Genomic DNA, 18412 nt, shown 5'->3' on the forward strand with positions numbered 1-18412 from the left:
GGGACCAGGTAAGTTCACTGGGCGACGGTGCCCAGCGGCGCCGTCTTCCTGGTTCTTTCTGGGACTGTCCATGCAGACAGTCCCAGCGGCATCAGGTCGGCGTCGAATACGCCGACCTGGCCGCTTCTGCCTCCATGCGGAAGCGGCCAGAGACTAGGATACAGATAATGGATTCAAGGTGCAGGAAAAGCGATTCCACCTAAACATTTGAAGAACTTTTTGTCAGGGCTGTTTGACAGTGGAAGTCACTGCCTTGGAGAGTGGTGGAGTCTCCTTCTTTGGAGGTTTTTAAACTGAGGCTGGATGATCATATGTCAGGACTGCTTTGACAGTGTGTTCCTGCAGGGGGTTGCACTTGATGGCCCTTGTGGTCTCTTCCAACTTTGTGATTCTATGATACTGTGATTCTATTACTGCAATACAATGTAATTGTAATTGATATATTTAGCACATTAAATGGAAGCAATATTTTAACCTTAAATAATTTAATAACAGGCAATGTTCAAGATCTGATAGATTAAAACAATGCCACCAGCTTTGTACACCTTCTTAAATGTTACTATAGCCTTTATTTAAAATCTGCAGCAAAGGAATCATCAGGTGCACCAATCAGTTAATTGTTGTACAAAGCAGTACTAAATCGTGAGGGGGGGAAATCAAAATCCAGGATTTAAAGCTCAATGTTTACATATAAATTCCTGGGAAAGGATATTCCTTTGTGTAAAATTCTATAATCTTAACATTTCCTGAAAAAGTTAGAAATTATCACCAACTTTTAAGGTTGTTGATGGGAGAAACATGAATGCCTCTTTCAGTGCTGTATTATTAGAAAAGAATTGGTCTAGACTAGATGGATTTGAGAGCGTTCACAGAATTCTGCAGCCATTAAAAGAGCAGGTAAGGAACACATTTGTGTGAAATGTGTACTGTTAGACTATGTGCCTGGATACCCTGCTCTTCATTTTTGTCAAGCTGTTAAAAATGGCAGGGAAAGAAGAGGAGTGGTAGCATTTCTTGTGTACCACTAAGGGACTTCCTATTCAAGAGAGAAAATTATACAGCTTTTTCTGTCTCTAGCAGAACCCAAATGAAGTGGGAATCAGGAAGGAATGTGAGGATGTGGGGCTCAGTGATAATTAGGGGCTACAGGAACAGGAAAGAATAAACAGTGAATTTCCTTTGGGAGAGTTGTTTTTTTTCTGGAGGCATTTTTACCATATGAGGTATACAAGGGAAACTTGACTTTTCCGTTCTTTCCTTTGATAATCCAGGAATCACCTTTTCCTTTGTACAAGTATCCCTCTGCTTGCTTTGTTGACTTTAAGGGTTCTCCATGTGACCAAAATGTTGCCTGTTGTGCATCTAGTTCATGGGTTTTTTTCTACTTTGTGAGCACAACTTGCTCAGTTCAAGGCTTTCTCAGGTTTGGCTGGCAGTGACTTGAATCCTTTGAAAAGTTTGTTTTAAGTCACCATCATCCATCCTTGTCTATGCCAGAAAGTAACTGTGATGAAAAATTGGGACAATCTGAGCTCCTTGTAGGAAGGGAGGGACAGAATGTGATATAGAACAAACAACAGTATAGTCCTAAGAGTAGCCGTACCTTTTCAAGTCCATTGACATCAAAAGGCATAGAAGGGTGTAACACTGTAGAGAATTGTGCTGTAATACAACGATACTTTGGAGAAACAAACTGTGCTACATATATTCTGTAATTATGAGGCAAACATATGGCTGGCAAACATAGGTGGTGCGTGGTTGTGAAATAATGCAGCCAACATTCATACAATTGCAATTTTACTTTATACTGGCTGCATGTTTCTTCAACATTGGAGCCCTGAGAGGGTTTAGACTGGGCCAGCTTGGAGCCACTTTTGGCATGTGGAAACAGTGTTGGTAGCTAGACATGAAATACAAAACTCCTGGTGTTGAGATAGAACAGGGTCTCTGATGAAATAAAGGCCATCCATGTCTTAAGATATTAAATTCCATACAGAATATTAAATAATTTCCTTTCCAATGATCCCAGTAAATTTAATTAGCTATTGTTTCCCTGATCAAGTTCTCTCTCTTTTTCTGTCTCTCTCTTTCTCTACTCCTACAGTTCTGTTTTGGAAATGAAGGGGAAACCTATCCCATACAGCCCAGAAAACTCACAACAACCATGTTCCATATGTTAAGCACCCTCTCCTATTCAAGGGATTACTACTGGAACATTAGCTGATGCTGAAAACGTTGAAGGTGCTGCTGCTCTTAAAGAACTGTGTTTTGTTCCGATGGAACCATTTGACACCCCCTTCCCATCATGATCTATCATTCTGGATAGGTTTTGAACTTTGTATCAACAGTTCTTAAACCTACCTGCAGAGGCGTAGCAAGGGGGAAAGCGCCTGTGCACCTTGCAGTGGAGTCCTCCGCCCCATCCCGCCCCAGAACGCCCCCGCCATGCCCTCACCACACCCCAGTGGCGTAGGTAGGCAAACTGGAGCCCTGGGCAAAACCTGAGTTTGATGCCCCCCTCATGGGCGGCCACCCTCTCCCACTGTGACCAAACCTTTAAATCAATGCCGAAGGGGGTGGATTTCATCATCATCATCATCATCATCATCATCATCATCATCATCATCATCATCATCATCATCATCATCATCATCATCATCATCATCTTTATTAGGCATTGAGAGAATAAAAGAAAGAGAAAACAAGCATTGGCAGGAAGGGGGTGGGATTTAAAAGGAAAATCTGGGGAAATTTAGCGGTGCCTGATGTCAGGGGTGCAATTATTACAGATAGCACCTACCAAAATTTCAGAGTATCTTCGTGAGACCCTACTGATGATACCACCCAGGTTTGGTGAAGTTTGGTTCAGGGGGTCTCAAAGTTATGGACCCTCAAAGGTGTAGGCCCCATCTCCTATTAGCTCCCAGTGGAAACAATGGGGGATGGGGCAGCCCCTTGTGGGGAGTTCATAACTCTGAACTCCCTAAAATTTCCAAACCCTTCAAATTCTCAAACCTGGGTGATATCATCAGGAGAGTCTCCCAAAAAATCCCTGAAATTTTGGTGTTGCTAGCCTAAAAACTGTGCCCTCTGCAGGCCAAAAACAGAAAAACACTGAAAATACAAAAAAGGATTCCACAAAACAGAATCTCACTTAGCAGTTTTTTTGGCGCCCCCCACAAGGGGGCGCCCTGGGCAACTGCCCACTTTGCCCAATTGGAGGAACGCCTCTGCCACACCCCCACAGGGGCACACTCCTGGTGTGTTACACCCCCCCACTCCTTTGGAGCTACACCTTTGCCTACCTGCTGGAGTTTTATTAGTCATCACTTCTGTGTGATTCTCTTCTTACACAGTGTGTATACAGGCACTTCATTTATAAGAACTCCTGGACACATTGGTGGGTGTTAATCTATCATATGAGATCAGGATTTACTGTATCCTATGAAGAGCTACCAAGGGATCTAATGTACTATTCAATGGTAAATTAAATTCTTAGATAAGAGAAAAAATGAACGCAGGCTGGGCGTACTCTGATGTAGGGCTTTAAATTAACTATTATTATTCCAAAAGGTATCTTGGAGGCAATACAGCTGTCAAGCAGAGAAACATCCCATAAATGACTGGGCGAGTTCCTCTGAACCTTTATAAAATCTTGCATAGCCTGAGCAATTACAGTCAATTTGCAAGATATAAAGTCCTCATGCTTGCCATGAGAATTTTTGATCAAATGTGAGACTGGCATTCCCCACTGGGAGCTTAACTCCCTTACAATTCAGACCGAGACCATGCTGTGCAGATGGAAAGGACACCAGCCTTGCCCCCCTCTTGTTGTTCTGACTTGAAATAGGCCCTGGGGAGCCACCATTTGCCCTGATGTGGAGGCTTAACATGTACTGATGACTACCTAAGTTTCCTCAATGGGGCAAATCATTTACCAAGGGCATTTCACATTGGGAAGATGGTGGCAAAAGGAGGCTTTTCCACATGCTAAAGCCCTCATCTGAATTGGGCCCATGAGCGCCTGAGAATTAAATGTTGGGTGGAAACTCCCAGTACATGTCTCATAGAAACATGTTAGGCAGCGAACAAGGACTTTATGACATGTGGATCAGTCATTATGAGTTAATGGTGTGGGAGATAATTTCCAGATCTTTTCGTAATTTTTGATAGTGATTGCTGTGGTAGAAAGGGGGTGTCTTTCCTCATTGGGAAGCTCCCTTAGACATGAGTTCCTTGGAAAATATACTGGTCAGCTCTTGCTGCCACTCAGACCCCCCTGAGAACATCTAGACTGAAACCAGCTGCGAAGGCACCCTTCTAGCACAGTACTGAAACAGTATCAAGCCAACAGGATAGAAAGCACAGAAAATATCTTGTAACAAACCCAGTAGCACCTGTGCATTCTGGCACATGGGCAAGAGAGACTAAGCAAAGCCAAAAAAGGGAGGAAAGGGGGAAAGTGGTTTGATTCCAACAAGGGGTGGAACAAGAGCTAAAAAAAAAACCACAGCCAACAACAGCATATACAGGTTCAAGTGAAAAGCAAAACTGTTGAACTAAACACATTTCTTAAGCTGTAGCAAGTCCCTCAGAGCATGTGCAGAGTTCCTTGCAATAACAAGAAGTCAAAGGAGTCCTTAACCTCTACTCGATTTCCTATGGGCTCCATTTCCACAAGGGAAAATCCCAAATGTCTTGATGGTAAATTGAATTGGGCCTAAGCCAGACTCCTTTCTAAGGTCAGCTCTTGTATACTTTGTGAGTGTAAATTAATTGATTACTATCTTATTATTTAATAAAGCCACATTGAATTGTACAAATGCCTCCACATTTCAGAGTTTTCACCTATCTGTGCTCATATTTGAGAAGGCCCAATTGAAAACTGATATGATAAAGTTTGCAAACCCATCACTTAAGGCCACTAAATATACCCACTCTCCTCAATCCCTCTCTTCTGAGAGCTGCCTCTGTGCACAGTAATCCCCAGTCCTGCTCAAGGCATCTTGCAACTAATACTAAGAAAACAGCAGTAAAAACAAATACAAATGGATACAAAATAGCCAGTGTTACAAAGCAGGGCATAAAAGTACATAACACAGTGTAATTGATAATGATGTTTATAAACCAGTCCTTAGTCTAGAGCAAACTAAAAAAGTTTAGTTAAAATGCTTGGGTAAAAAGAAATCAATGGAAAATTGCAAATTCCTTGTGCCCAATGGCTTTTGGACCCTGAAATCCCTGTGAAATATTGGAAATTAGGAATATTAAAAATATTAACCTTCAACTGTCATCACCAGCGCCACCATGATTTTCTCTCGCAGAAAGTGTACTCCAAGGAATCCCTCAGAAATTCTAAAAGCTCAATGGCCACCAGGAATCCTGAGATGGTGGGTAGTTTAAATGAATGTTACACTTTGGAACCATCACTGAGAAAGCTCATTGTAGTTGGACCATACAAGTACAAGATTCTGGGAATAGGCAGAGATAGAAAGGTACACAAGAATACAAATGTAATATAACATTTTCAACTGCACAACTAACCTATTCTTGGTGTCTTATCTTCAATAACAACAGTGCCATTTTAAGCAGAGTCACACCCTTCTAAGCCCATGGACTTCAATGGACTTTGAAAGGGCGTAACTCTGCTTAGGAAAGTAGTGTAAAATCTATCTAATCTCCATGGTACAGATTTCACTGATTCTCTAATCTACTTTCCATCCCTAATACAGCTCCTTATTTATCTTCAACAGTGGCCTTTACTTCTTATCTTATCTTAGTCAATAAGATATTTTACTCTTTCAGTGAAAAGTCCTTACTTGCTGCTGTGGATCTTGTTTTATCTGGCTTTTGAATTTTAGAATTTTAGGACAAGTTTTTTAAAAAGCAAAAAAAACAACAACACCCCAACACAAAACCCTGCATCAAGCAACCCCATTCCTTTCCTGATGGAGGAAGCTAATCGAGGTTTATAAATGTGTCTCTGGCACGGTTCATTACCTGCGATGACATATTGAGAGCCATGAATGGTCTGATACCAGCAAATCAATTTAAAATTTAATCTGATGGAGGGAAAAAAGAGAAAGAAAATGACACTGTGTGCATGGAGCTGGTTTAGGGTTTGTAACATGTTACCAAACATTTCTGATCAGAATAAATTGAGCAGCTTTTTCATTTTTGCTAGCAGAACACTTCATGTGTCTTAATGGAGCTAATATATTATCCTGTACCAGTGGCTATGCAAATGCACAAACATGCACTATATAAATATATATGTGGATACACACGCAAATGCACACGAAGGCGGAGGAATGCAAGTTTCTCGCAAGTTTCTTGCGATTCCCCAGTTGTATACTCCAATAGCCAAGTCGGCCAAATCGGAGAATATATAAATCTGGTGACTGGAGCTATCAAAAGGCAAGACAAATCTTTCTACAAATCTGATAAATGTCCCAGGTTTGCAGAAAAATATGGTATCTAATATATATATTATATATATATATTGGTTTTTAAAAAACAAACAAACTGATAAATGGAGCACCTGTAGTTTTTAGCAATGAATTCCTTCAATGGCCATTGCTAGGCAACCACAGATCCCAGGCTTTGCTCTGCTAGAAAAAGGTGGGGGAGATGGCAGGACCCTTTACAGGCCGTTTTTAGCCTTTGAGGGAGAACTTGCTGGGTCCAGGCCTGGCAAGGTTTGCCAACTCCAGGTCGAGAAAGTCCTGGAGAGTTTGTGGTAGAATCTGAGGAGGGCAGAGTTTGGGGAGCGGAGAGGTGTCAGTTGGATATAATGCCATAAAGTCCATCCTCTGGAGCAATCATTACCCTTGGGGACAAATCTCTGTCATTTGGAGCTCAGTTGTAGAAGAAGAATTGGATTTATACCTTGCTTTTCTCTACTACATGGTGTCTCAAAGCGGCTTGTAACCCCTTCCCTTCCCCTCCACACAAAAGAACTTTGTGAGGTAGGTGGGACTGAGAGAGTTTAGAGAGAACTGTGGCTAGCCCCAGGTCACCGGCAAACTTATGGGTAGGATCAGGGAAACAAATCCAGTTGACCAGATTAGAGTCTGCCACTGATGAGGAGAAGTGGGGAATCAAACCCAGTTTCTCCAGATTAGAGCCCACTGCTCCTCCTAATCACTACACCATGCTGTCATTATGGAAGATCTCCAGGTTCTATCTGGAGGTTGGTAAACTTAGGCCTGACAGCAATGTCTGGGTGACCTGATACCTACTTGCAAGACTCAAGTAGGTCTGGCTCCTTGCCCTAATAGCAGCCACCCAATGAAAGGCAGTGTGGTATAGTGGTTAGAGTTTCACGGTAAGGTCTGTAGCTGAAGATGAGAGGCAGATAAAAGGTTGGTTGGTGAACGACTGAGAAGGAAAGAATGAGGCAGGGAAAGGGAAGAGGATTCACAGGAGGAAGGATTGAGGAGATAGTGTAGCGAACAGGATAGAGAAGACAATGATATATCTCCACACAAGTCCTTGAGGACTCCCTACCATGCAAGTGGGCCTGGCCCAGTGGCTGGCCTGGGAACACACAACTGTGCCATAGTTTTCATAGGTAGAGTCTGCTGCGGGTGGGGGAAGCTTAAGACAGAGGAGCAGATAAAGGTAGGTTTCCTATTTTGTGAGAAGGAAGCAGGAAAAATGGGAGAAGCTATGGGGTCTTTCAGGAATGGGAAACAGTAAATAGTAGAGGAGGGGCATATGAGATGCTCCGCAAAAGTCCTTGCAGGGACATGAGGGGCTCCTAACAAGTCCTTGCAGATTCCCACGTGTATATGTATATGTATATGTGTGTTCCAACTGGTCAGCAAGAGGTCTAGAGTAATCTCTAACTGACCTTGTCTCCACCCCCCATGATGGGCCCCTCCACACAGCAGAGGCAGCTAGGGTTCGACTCGTGTCTTCGGAAATCGTTACCTGAGCTCGACTCCTCTGTTACTCCGCATAGCAGCTGGCTCGTGTCTCCGAAGCCGAGGGTGGGATTACCTCCTCGCATCTTCCGCTCCTCATTCCCAACTGGCTGCCGTTCTATGGCGGGAAATGTGAGTGCGTGTCCCTTTTTTTAATTTACCGACATAGGAGCTACGTAGGAGGATTTTTTTAAAGGCGCGCTTCTCGCTGCCCCCGCCACGAGTCTCCCGTTCTGCGCATGGCCGAAATACTGCACTGTGATTGGCTGGCTGGCAGAGTCGAGGCAAGGGAGATTCCGCACTCCGCCAGCTTCGGCTTGAGTGCAACCTGAGTTCACCAGAAAGTTGTACCTCCCAGTCGAGCTCAAAAATTTGACGGTGAGAGGGGGGAGCAGAGACAGACACTAGTCGAATGCTACGGCTGTGTGGAGTACCCGGGTCGGATCTACATCGAACTAAGGTTGAATCCTACAGTGCGGAGGGGCCCAATATCAAGGAAGCATTCTTGACATTATATTGCAGGTTGTGTTGAATCAGTATATACAAACGCTGCTGTGAGCTTTGATAAGGTTATTTTTTTGGGGGGGGGGTAATTATTTTGATGGGAGTAACTTGGAATATTAGAGACCTTCTCCCATCTTATTCAGCATCACTAGTACATTTATCGATGTCTCCATTCCAGGGCCTCTGAAATAAGGGGAGATGGCATGACTGAGTGACAGAACATCTAGTTTGCTTGTAGAATGTCTCAGGTTCAATCCCTAACATCTCCCACTAAAAGGATCAGGTAGGTGTACATGCTGGCAGGGGATGATGGGAACTGTAGTCCATAACATCCATAACATCTGGAGGGCCATGAGTTTGACACCTGTGACTGGTAGTAGGTGATATGGTCCATCTGAGATCCTGGAGAGGTGCTGGCAATCAGTCTCATGTATCCACTGAGTTATGCACAGAAGAATTTCACTGTGGATTTGTGCAAACTGACTTTAAATATCATTTCAAGCATGCCTAGAAGTATCTGAAATGGGGTGGTATTTTGAAAGTAGAACTATGACACAGAAGTGAGGATCTCTTTTTGCATAAAGGCATTCAGGACTCACTTTTCACTCACAGGAAGATTCTATTTATGAAGTAAATGAAGTATTATGAAGTAAAGCTCGAGTTGGGTGTTGCTTTAGCATTCACCCCAAACTCTATGATGCTGTCGTAATTTGGTCACATAATGAGAAGATAAGAATCACTGGAAAAGACAATACTAGGAAATGTGGAAAGCAGCAGAAAAAGAGAACATGAGATGGACTGACTCCATAAAGGAAACCTAAATCCTCGGTTTGCAAGATCGGAACAAGGCTGGTAACAAGAGGATATTTTGGAGGACATAGATTTATAGGGTCGTCATGAGTCAAAAGCAACTTGATGTCCGTTAACAGACATACATTTTATCATATCATATGCGTAGTTTAACTTGGTTTTAAGTGTTCAAATGATGTGTTTTTGTTTGCTTTTAATTGTTTTTAAGATGTTTTCATATTATATATGTATTTCATCTGTTAGTTGCCTCAGGACCCGTGACAAGAGCAGAAATGCAGCATATAATTTTTGTAAATCAATAAAATAATCAGCAGCACTGAGTCTTGAACCAGCAAAGGAGCAGGTTTGGCTGCTTCTCCCTTGTTGCAAGATCCTTTCCGACCCCCCATTCCCATTTCTGCACACACAGCGTGTCAAGAGTTTGTCCTCTGCTCCCCATTGTTCTATTCCTTGATTCATTCTTCAGCATTCCCCTTTCATTTCTGAATCTGGGTCTGTTTTTGTAAAGCTACATCAATCCCTGCCTCAGGGCTGACCTACATGTTGTGTGAAATTTCATGATTTTCCTTCCCACAGTTTTTCTTTTAAGCAAAAGCATCCAGAGGAAGCTGGAATCTTAAGAAGAGGATCAGTGGGGGAAGGGCGCTACTTAATCTGTTCTCTGCCAGCCATTTGTTCACTTAAACCAGGGGTAGGGAACCTGCGGCTCTCCAGATGTTCAGGAACTACAATTCCCATCAGCCCCTACCAGCATGGCCAATTGGCCATGCTGACAGAGGCTGATGGGAATTGTAGTTCCTGAACATCTGGAGAGCCGTAGGTTCCCTATCCCTGACTTAAACCAACCCTTCTCCAAAGCTGCTTTTCTACTTGCAAGGAAAAGATGTGGGTCTCCTTTCATTCCCCCTACAGGTGGGGAAGCAGCTGGGAGGGGGCAATCTTGAATTCAGGTGCTTGGTAAACAGTCTAGTGCTTCCAAACTACTTCTTAATCAGATCAGTGGTGAAAAAATGCATTTCTGCACACAACATAAATGTTAGATCTAGAGCTGCTGCAGTAGCTGTTCTCATTCTGTGGGATGGCATTCCTGAAGCTGCTAAGAAGGCATCCGCTGTGCTGGCTGGGAGTCCACATGTTGCATAAGTTATTTTGGAGGGCTTTTGACCCTGGTGCCTAGATGGTTCTGATGATTGTTACATCTGGTTGTTAGGCTGTATTGAGCTTCAATTGTATATCATTGCAACCCACCATGAATCCAGTCTTGGAGACTGGTTAAAAATGCTCTCCTCCAAAATAAAGAAGTAATTTGAGAAACTTACTGCCACAGGATGTCATGAAGGCCAGTGGCACAGATGAAGTCAAGAGGAGACTAGAGATTCATATGGGGGGGTGGGGTAGATCCAGTGGTGGGATTCAGCAGGTTCGCACCACTTCGGCAGAACCAATTATTAAAATGGTGCTGGTGAACAACCAGTTGTTAAATTACTTGAATTCCACCACTGGAACTGGTTGTTAAATTACTGGTATTTGAATCCCACCACTGGGTAGATCCATTAATAACTGTACGCCACAATGGCCAAATGGGACCTTCATGTACAGAAGTCAGATTCCTCTGTCTGTTGCTATGAAGCAGGGTCGGACTCAGTGGTGGGATTCAGCAGGTTCGCACCACTTCGGCAGAACCAGTTGTTAAAATGGTGCTTGTAAAGAACCAGTGGTTAAATTATTTAAATCCCACCATCGGAACCGGTTGTTAAATTATAAGAATCCCATCTCTGGTCGGACTCCATATGCATCTGGTTGGTCACAGCTGGAAAGAAGATCCTGACCTCCAATCTGATCCTGCAGGATTCTCATAGTTACTGCTGACACGGAAAGCTTATTTATTTGTTCAAATATTTGTACCCCACCTTTCCTCTGGGCTCAAGACTGCTTAGGGCAGTGACGGCGAACCTTTTCGAGACCAAGTGCCCAAATTGCAATTTGCAACCCCAAACCCTCTTATTTATCACAAAGTGCCAACGCTGCAATTTAACCTGAATAACCCCCTCGAGCAGGGGCCAGCCTGTTGTAGCCTCCAGGAAGTCCCACATGCACCGCTCTGTGCCTCTCTAGCATCTCTGCCGCCTCTGCCCACCCCCCTGGGCAGCAGCCACCTGGAGCACAGGCACCAGGCCCGCCAGCCGAGTCCTCCCTGCTCACTAAGGTGCATGCACATCAAGTCCAGGGGCCCAGGCCAGCCTAGATGTGTGTATGAGGGGGCGATTTCCCCCCCACATGACGAACTCTGTGCGCGCGTGCCCACAGAGAGGGCTCTGAGTGCCACCTCTGGCACCCGTGCCATAGGTTCGTCACCACTGGCTTAGGGTAACAATTAAAACCCTGCAGAGTAAAACCAGACATAAGAGAACTCCCGTATGCCTTTGTTTGTCCATCTCTACTCACTGCTGTTGCTCTTCTGAGAAGCCCGCACAACCTGACCAGCAAATGAGTTTTTGCCACAGTGAAGAAAAGAAAGATTTCACAAAAAGAGGTCGTTCTGCGGAAAAGAGGGGGGAAAGTAGTATTTAAGAAATATTTCACTCCCACATTGCAGTAGCACTTTCTGTAATTAACAGCCAAGGTTTAATTAAACATCGATTAGCCAGTAATTAGTCTAATGATTAGTCACCTGAAAGAGATGAAGCATAAATGCACACTGGGGCTGCCAAGGGATGGGAGTGAACAACTGGGAGGGGAGAATGATAATGGGAAGAGATTAGAGGCCAGTCTCATGTTCTGTTCCCACCTCCCCCGGGGCCACACATTTTGTGTTGTTCCAGAGTGTTCTAAATGGTGCTTTCGCTGTGGATTTTTCTAATTGGCAAAAAAGTCTGACTAAGTCTCATGTGACAAACAAAGCTCAGATTGAGTTTATCTCGCTATTCCATCAGATTTTGCCTTGTAAATGCAATTAAACAATCCCCCCCCCCACACACACACACACTTACTGAGGCGGGGGGGAAGGCTCATTCTCCGTAATGAAGTTCATCTGGAGGGAGTTCAATGCATACCTCTCCAAGTACAATACAAGAAAGGCATTACGGCTCAGCGTGTCGAAAGTGGCAACACTGAACAGCCTTGAAGCACGCCACTCCTTGGACACCGATTTCTATCTTTGGATTCTGGCAGGTAACCAAAATGTCTAAAATGCTGAGATGTTCAGCAAAAGTATTTTTCCTCGCACTTCCTTAGTCAAAGCAAGGCAAAGCAACTTTTTCCTTTATGCATTTAATTCATGTGGGGATCCAAAGCAGCTGACAGCATTCTCCTTTCCTCAATTTCATCCTCATAATAACCCTGTAAGGAAGGCTATGCTGAGAGAGTGTGAATGGCCCAAGATCACCTAGTGAGATTCCAAGGCATGAGTGGGGATTCAAACTCAGATCTCCCAGACACTAGTCCAGGTGTTCCCAGTGTGGTGCTTGTGGGCTCAATGGTGCCCACCAACATCTTTTCAGGTGCCTGCCAAGTTTTTTTAGGAAGTGGGTAGGGCCAGGTAGGGCTTTTGCCTAGCAAGGCTTCTGATTGGGGTGTTGTGTCATTTCCAGGCTGTATGGCTGTGTTCTAGAAGCATTTTCTTCTGACGTTTCGCTTCTGATTGACTATTGGAGGTTTGATTGGTTGTGCAGATTTATTTACATGTTGCTTTAGCAGCAGCTGCCACCATAGCACAAGGATCTACAGTATGTTACTGAAGTTGAGCCGTGGCAATCATTTTGTGGCTGACTCTGCCTCCTAAAGCAGCCATTTAGTTGCTGTGCCCCTCATACCATTTCAAAATTCCAAATGTGCCCCAGGCTCAAAAGGTTGGGGGCTCCTATCCTAGTCCAACACTCTTAACCACTATGCCACACTGTTTCTCTGCACCTGTCATGATCATAGCACTGCTTTTTGGACGGATTTCCATGTTATAATTCACACATTAAAAATGGACTTTGTAATGGGCAAATTGGCCCTCAGTGAGCTAGAAAGATCCACAGTTAGGTGAACTGATTTGTAGGCAATTGTTTTTTGGATGTTCCCCAACAATTGTCACAGAGTAGAAATAGAAGGCATTTTATATTGCTACTGTGCTGAAGTTAGGTGAATCTGGTCAATGTCTGGATATACCATTTGACAATTCTATATACACTTGCCATTCTCATCTGGTTTTATTTTGTTTTCTGCACCAGCCCCTTCTTCCTATTTAAGATTCCTGCCTTGTCTGCTGATATTTCCATCTTCATAGCAGCTTTCTGTGGATTTTTAAAACCCCAGTTTTCTACCGTGTCTATCACTCACTCAACTTCCAATCCATTAACATCGGCATTAATTTACACTCTCCACGCTGTGAAGAGTTAACTGTAAGACTTACTTGATCCCTCAGACCTGTTCCACCTTTAATTTCAATTTGATTTGTCGTGCTGTTTTAACTATAGTACACTTATATGCCATTAAAAGTATTCGAAATCGAACTATAGTACACATTGTTGGGCCCAAGTGTTTGCTCTTTTTCCCAGCCCCGTCAGTGTTAAGGACCCAGTGTGCCATGGCCCAGCATAAAAAGGAACAAAGGAAGAGTCCATAATCCATAACTTAAATTTTGTGCAGCACCTTTTTGGGGATCTTTGGATGCAACAGGAGTGGCAGAGAACCACATTCTACAGCAAACTGCAGATCTTTCCCATATTGCCAAATGCCACATGCATTCCACTCTCACGGACCAATGGCTAGGCTTGTGTGCATTCAATTGCCATTATGTACAAGTGTGATATTTGTTGCAGAAGACAGATTCTTATTATTGTGTTTTATAAGCCAGCTTGAAAATATTTGAACCTTGATAGCACCTCAGAAGTTGGTATGCATGTGCATATGGAAGGATTTATAGAGAATAAGGAATCAGTGCCTTGTGTAGCTCCACGTAAGTAAGAATAAGAGATGTAGGCACAAAATTTGGCTGGCTACAGTTGACAGCAGTATCCTAGACATAATAAATCTGATTGGTCTGAAGCAAAAGGCTTTTTATATGTTCCAACATATGTAAGTAAGGGCGTGCCTTAAAAAAAGGTTAACATTTATATTTGGGTACATCAGAGCCAAAAATGTTCAAGATTCCCAAATATTCCCAAATTCCCATATTGGTATGGTTTTTCCAGGGACTTTTGTAAATGAAAACCCCCCAGCTCTATAGCAGTCTACGGGGAATCTTTCTGGGGATCTGTTTTTAAGGTAAAGGAGTCAAATTTTCAGAAAAGCTGCAGGCGCCTCTCCTTAGAAGAACCCCCAAGTTTGGTGAATATTGGATCGGGGAGTCCAATTTTACGGGGTCCATCAGGAGGTCCATCCATTCTCCATTGTTTCCAATAAAAGCAGGAACAGCCTTTTTCCCCTCCAAGGAAAAAGCAAAGCAGCATGCCTGTGATCAACCACAGGTCAATGCTTCCCACCCTAGGAACCAACATAGACCCAATAGAACCAAACCAGAACCCAGGAATCCATCAGAACCACAAGCCAATGTGGCAAAGCCTGACACAACCAATGTCAAACCAGAGAAACACAATGCCACACACAAAATTAAGTGGGGGGGGGGGATTTCACTAGTCTGATCCAAATGAAATGTACAGATGCCTGCCAGCACCTAGTCCCGCTCTGTCAGTGAAGCCTAACAGAACCATTATCAACACACAGAATGCCAGCATTGTGAGGGTCCCTTTCCCCAATCAAGTGCGACCCATAGAAGCCCTGCAAAGCAATATGAAGCATTGGAGGCACTTTTGCAAGCTCAGCATAAGCCTTGGCAATGAACAGGTGCCCACTTAGGCAGCACAAAACAACAGAACCTATGTTAAAACAAAGGCCCCTTCCGCACACGCAAAATAATGCGTTTTCAAACCACTTTCACAACTGTTTGCAAGTGGATTTTGTCATTCCACACATCTTCAAAGAGCACTGAAAGCAGTTTGAAAGTGCATTATTCTGCATGTGCGGAATGAGCCAAAGAGTGGAACCTGAAGGTGGAACCTGAAGAGTGGAACCTGAAGGTGAAGGCACTTTTGCTAGCTCAGATGAACCAAATGAAATGTGCAAGCACTCATCAGAATACAGGCCCATTATAGCATTGCCCGCTTAACAGAACCATTGTAAAAACACACAATGCCCGCATTTTGCAAGGCTGGGTGGGGGGTTGGAGATTTCTTTTCACAACCAAGTACAATCTATAGAAGCCCTTCATAGCAATATTAATTGCAGAAAGGGCTACTTTTGCAAGGTCAGCAGAATCCTATCCACTTGAGAACATTATTACTGACTAGTGACTATTGATCACTGTTTTGAATCCATAATATAACCAGTCTCTTAATTGAGGATACTGGGACAATAATTGAAGATTTCTGGCAATTTTGGCAAGATCTCCAGGGGATTCCTGGAGTTTCCAGGAGAACTGGACAAAGCATCTCATGTTATTTATATATTATATTTATTTATTGCTGTAAGAGAGGTTTTAATTGTATGAGAGCTTGTGAGTATGACTGTGATGTGTGAATGCATGATATTTTCATATTTTGATGTAATATTGTCCACATTTTCACATAATTAGGCTTGCTAAGCGGGGTGTGTATTTCTAATTATTCAGAAATTATTGCAGTTGTCTGGAGGTCAGTTGTAATTCTGGTAGATCTCCAGACACCACCTGGAGGTTGGTAACCCTAAGACCAGCACCTTGACTTGTGCATGGGAATGAATTGGGAGTCAGTGTAAATGCGCCTATTACCCACTCTGGTCATTATCCTGGCTGTAGAATGTAGCAACTGAAGTTTCTGGACACTTCTCAAGGGCAGCCCTATATAGAGTGTATTGCAGAATTACATATAATCAGGGCATACACCACAGTTGCCAGATCTTTTCTACTCAGGAAAAGTCACAGCAGACTAACCAGATGAATCTGCTAAAAGCCACTCCTGGCACCTTGCTTTGCCATCAGTAGGCCTGGATCCAAGATACCTCCAGACTACAAACCTTTCCCTTCAAAGGGAGGGCAACCACATCCAGAACAAACACCACCATAAATCCTGGATTAGACCTTCTGGGATCTAAACAATTTGGCTCATCCAGGAAAGCATGGATGTATTCAATCACCTCCCTCAAGAATGGAACATTTGAGACTGGTTGATCATTGGATATCTTGCATCGAGGGTAGGCTTCTTTAGAAGTGGAATCCCCACAGCCTATTTCAAGATGCGGATGCTTCAGACAATCATGGCTATCCACCTGAAGTTATTGCCTGAGACATGGACAGGCCTATGGATATTATGGAGGATATCGAGGCACTCTTGACAAGGTATCTCAGCATGAGACTACATGAGAAATGGCCCTCACATGACATGTTTCTAGATTGCTGAGGTGGTAATCCTAAAAACAGAGTTGTGATGTGAACAGAAAGTATCATTGTAATATGTACATTACAGAGAATTTCACATTAAGTCTATTTGGGTCCTACAATGCTCAAACAAAATCTAGAAACAGACCATTCTGCATTTGCAGATTTCTTCTGAATTCTGTCTCTGCTTAACATTCAAATCAGCCCATGCTCAAAACCCATGCATGTCTTTGCCTGCTCTATAATGTAACACATCTAAAATATGGTCACCATACTCTAAAAAATCAGGAAATGTCCACCTGTTACAAAAAAATTGCCTGGAACAAAGATACAGAAACACATGGTGCAGGTATATTTGTCAAGTGTACTTAAGCCTTATGTGACAGATCTATGAACATGACTAGTTCACTATGCTCAGTGGAGACCAAGCAGTCTGTTAAAATTTTATCAAGTTCAGCATATCCAAAGGACTCTTTTTATCTCTCACAAAACCTAAAGCACAGGTGACATTAAAAAATTGCAAAGGTGAAAAAAATCACCAATATGCTGTTGACTGCCCTACCATGTAAAAGAGTGATACATGTCACCCTTGTGTGGGTTGTGATGTCATAATGTAACAGAAGCTTGCCATTTGCAAATTGCAACATGCGAATGAGCCCTTTGAGTGAGAGAATTAAACAGCTAAATCAGTTTAGCCCATTACAAATAAGATTAAAGAGTCATTTGATGGTTGTGTATAAGCATCTTCCCAGGGAGAATCTTTTGGGCACTAGAGTGCTCTTCAATCTAACAGGAAAATGCAGAGCAAGAACAAACAGCTGGAAGTTAAGCCTTGACAAATTCAGAGGAGGAAAACAGGCAAATATTCATAGGGTCAAGCTATCTGGGGGAAGTTCATTGACATGAACAGTCTCTAACTTGATAACAGATACTTCTCTAAATCAATGTTCCCACATCTTTTTAGACTGTTGAAGCTTGTGGCCTCTAATGGGCCTCTAATTTTCAGCAGCAGGTAATGCAATATGGTGCCAAGATCTGCCACTCCTTTTAAAATTTCTGCTTGTTCAGTTCCTAGATTGTGATATATAGATTGGAAACTACTTCTTTAATGCCACTTTACACTATAAGGGTTGAATCTTCTGAACCTTGAAAGCAACAGAGATTTTTCTCTGCCTTTTCTTTCTACCAGTGATTCCCAAAAACATGATGCTTGGGGTTGGGGGTACTACATAATGTCCTACGATATAGGGGGCGGCAGTAAGAAGGAGGGGATTGTGAAGTCCCCCATCTCTCTTCAGCCAATGGAGGAAATCTACAGAGAACCATCTGAAATGGCAGACGGAGGGATCATGTTTAATTCCCCCTCATTTCTACAGCTACCCTGCACTACAATGTGTTTTGTTCACAAGAGACTTCCTGATTCCCAGAAGTACTTTTCAGGAAGGCTACTGAGGAAAGGTAAAGAAAAGACCTGCCTTCATAAGCTTGTGCTCAGGATTCATAGGATCACATGATCATAGGATTCATAGGATCATGGAATTCATATGTTTTCGGGTGGACACTATAAAATATAAAAGCAACAAAAAATTACCTTGGGGGCAATCATACTGCAAGATGGGATGTGCTTAAAATAAACCATTAAGTGTTTGACAGGCAGCAGAAGACTGGCTGATAAATGTACATAGAAAACCAGGTTTGTTGCTATGTAATGACCAGTGGGAGAGCCACTATGGTGGGATTGATTGAGAGTAGAAATTGGATTGATGAGGCCTGG

The sequence above is a fragment of the Sphaerodactylus townsendi genome, linkage group LG03 (assembly GCF_021028975.2).
Source record: "Sphaerodactylus townsendi isolate TG3544 linkage group LG03, MPM_Stown_v2.3, whole genome shotgun sequence".
Classification (NCBI taxonomy): Eukaryota; Metazoa; Chordata; class Lepidosauria; order Squamata; family Sphaerodactylidae; genus Sphaerodactylus; species Sphaerodactylus townsendi.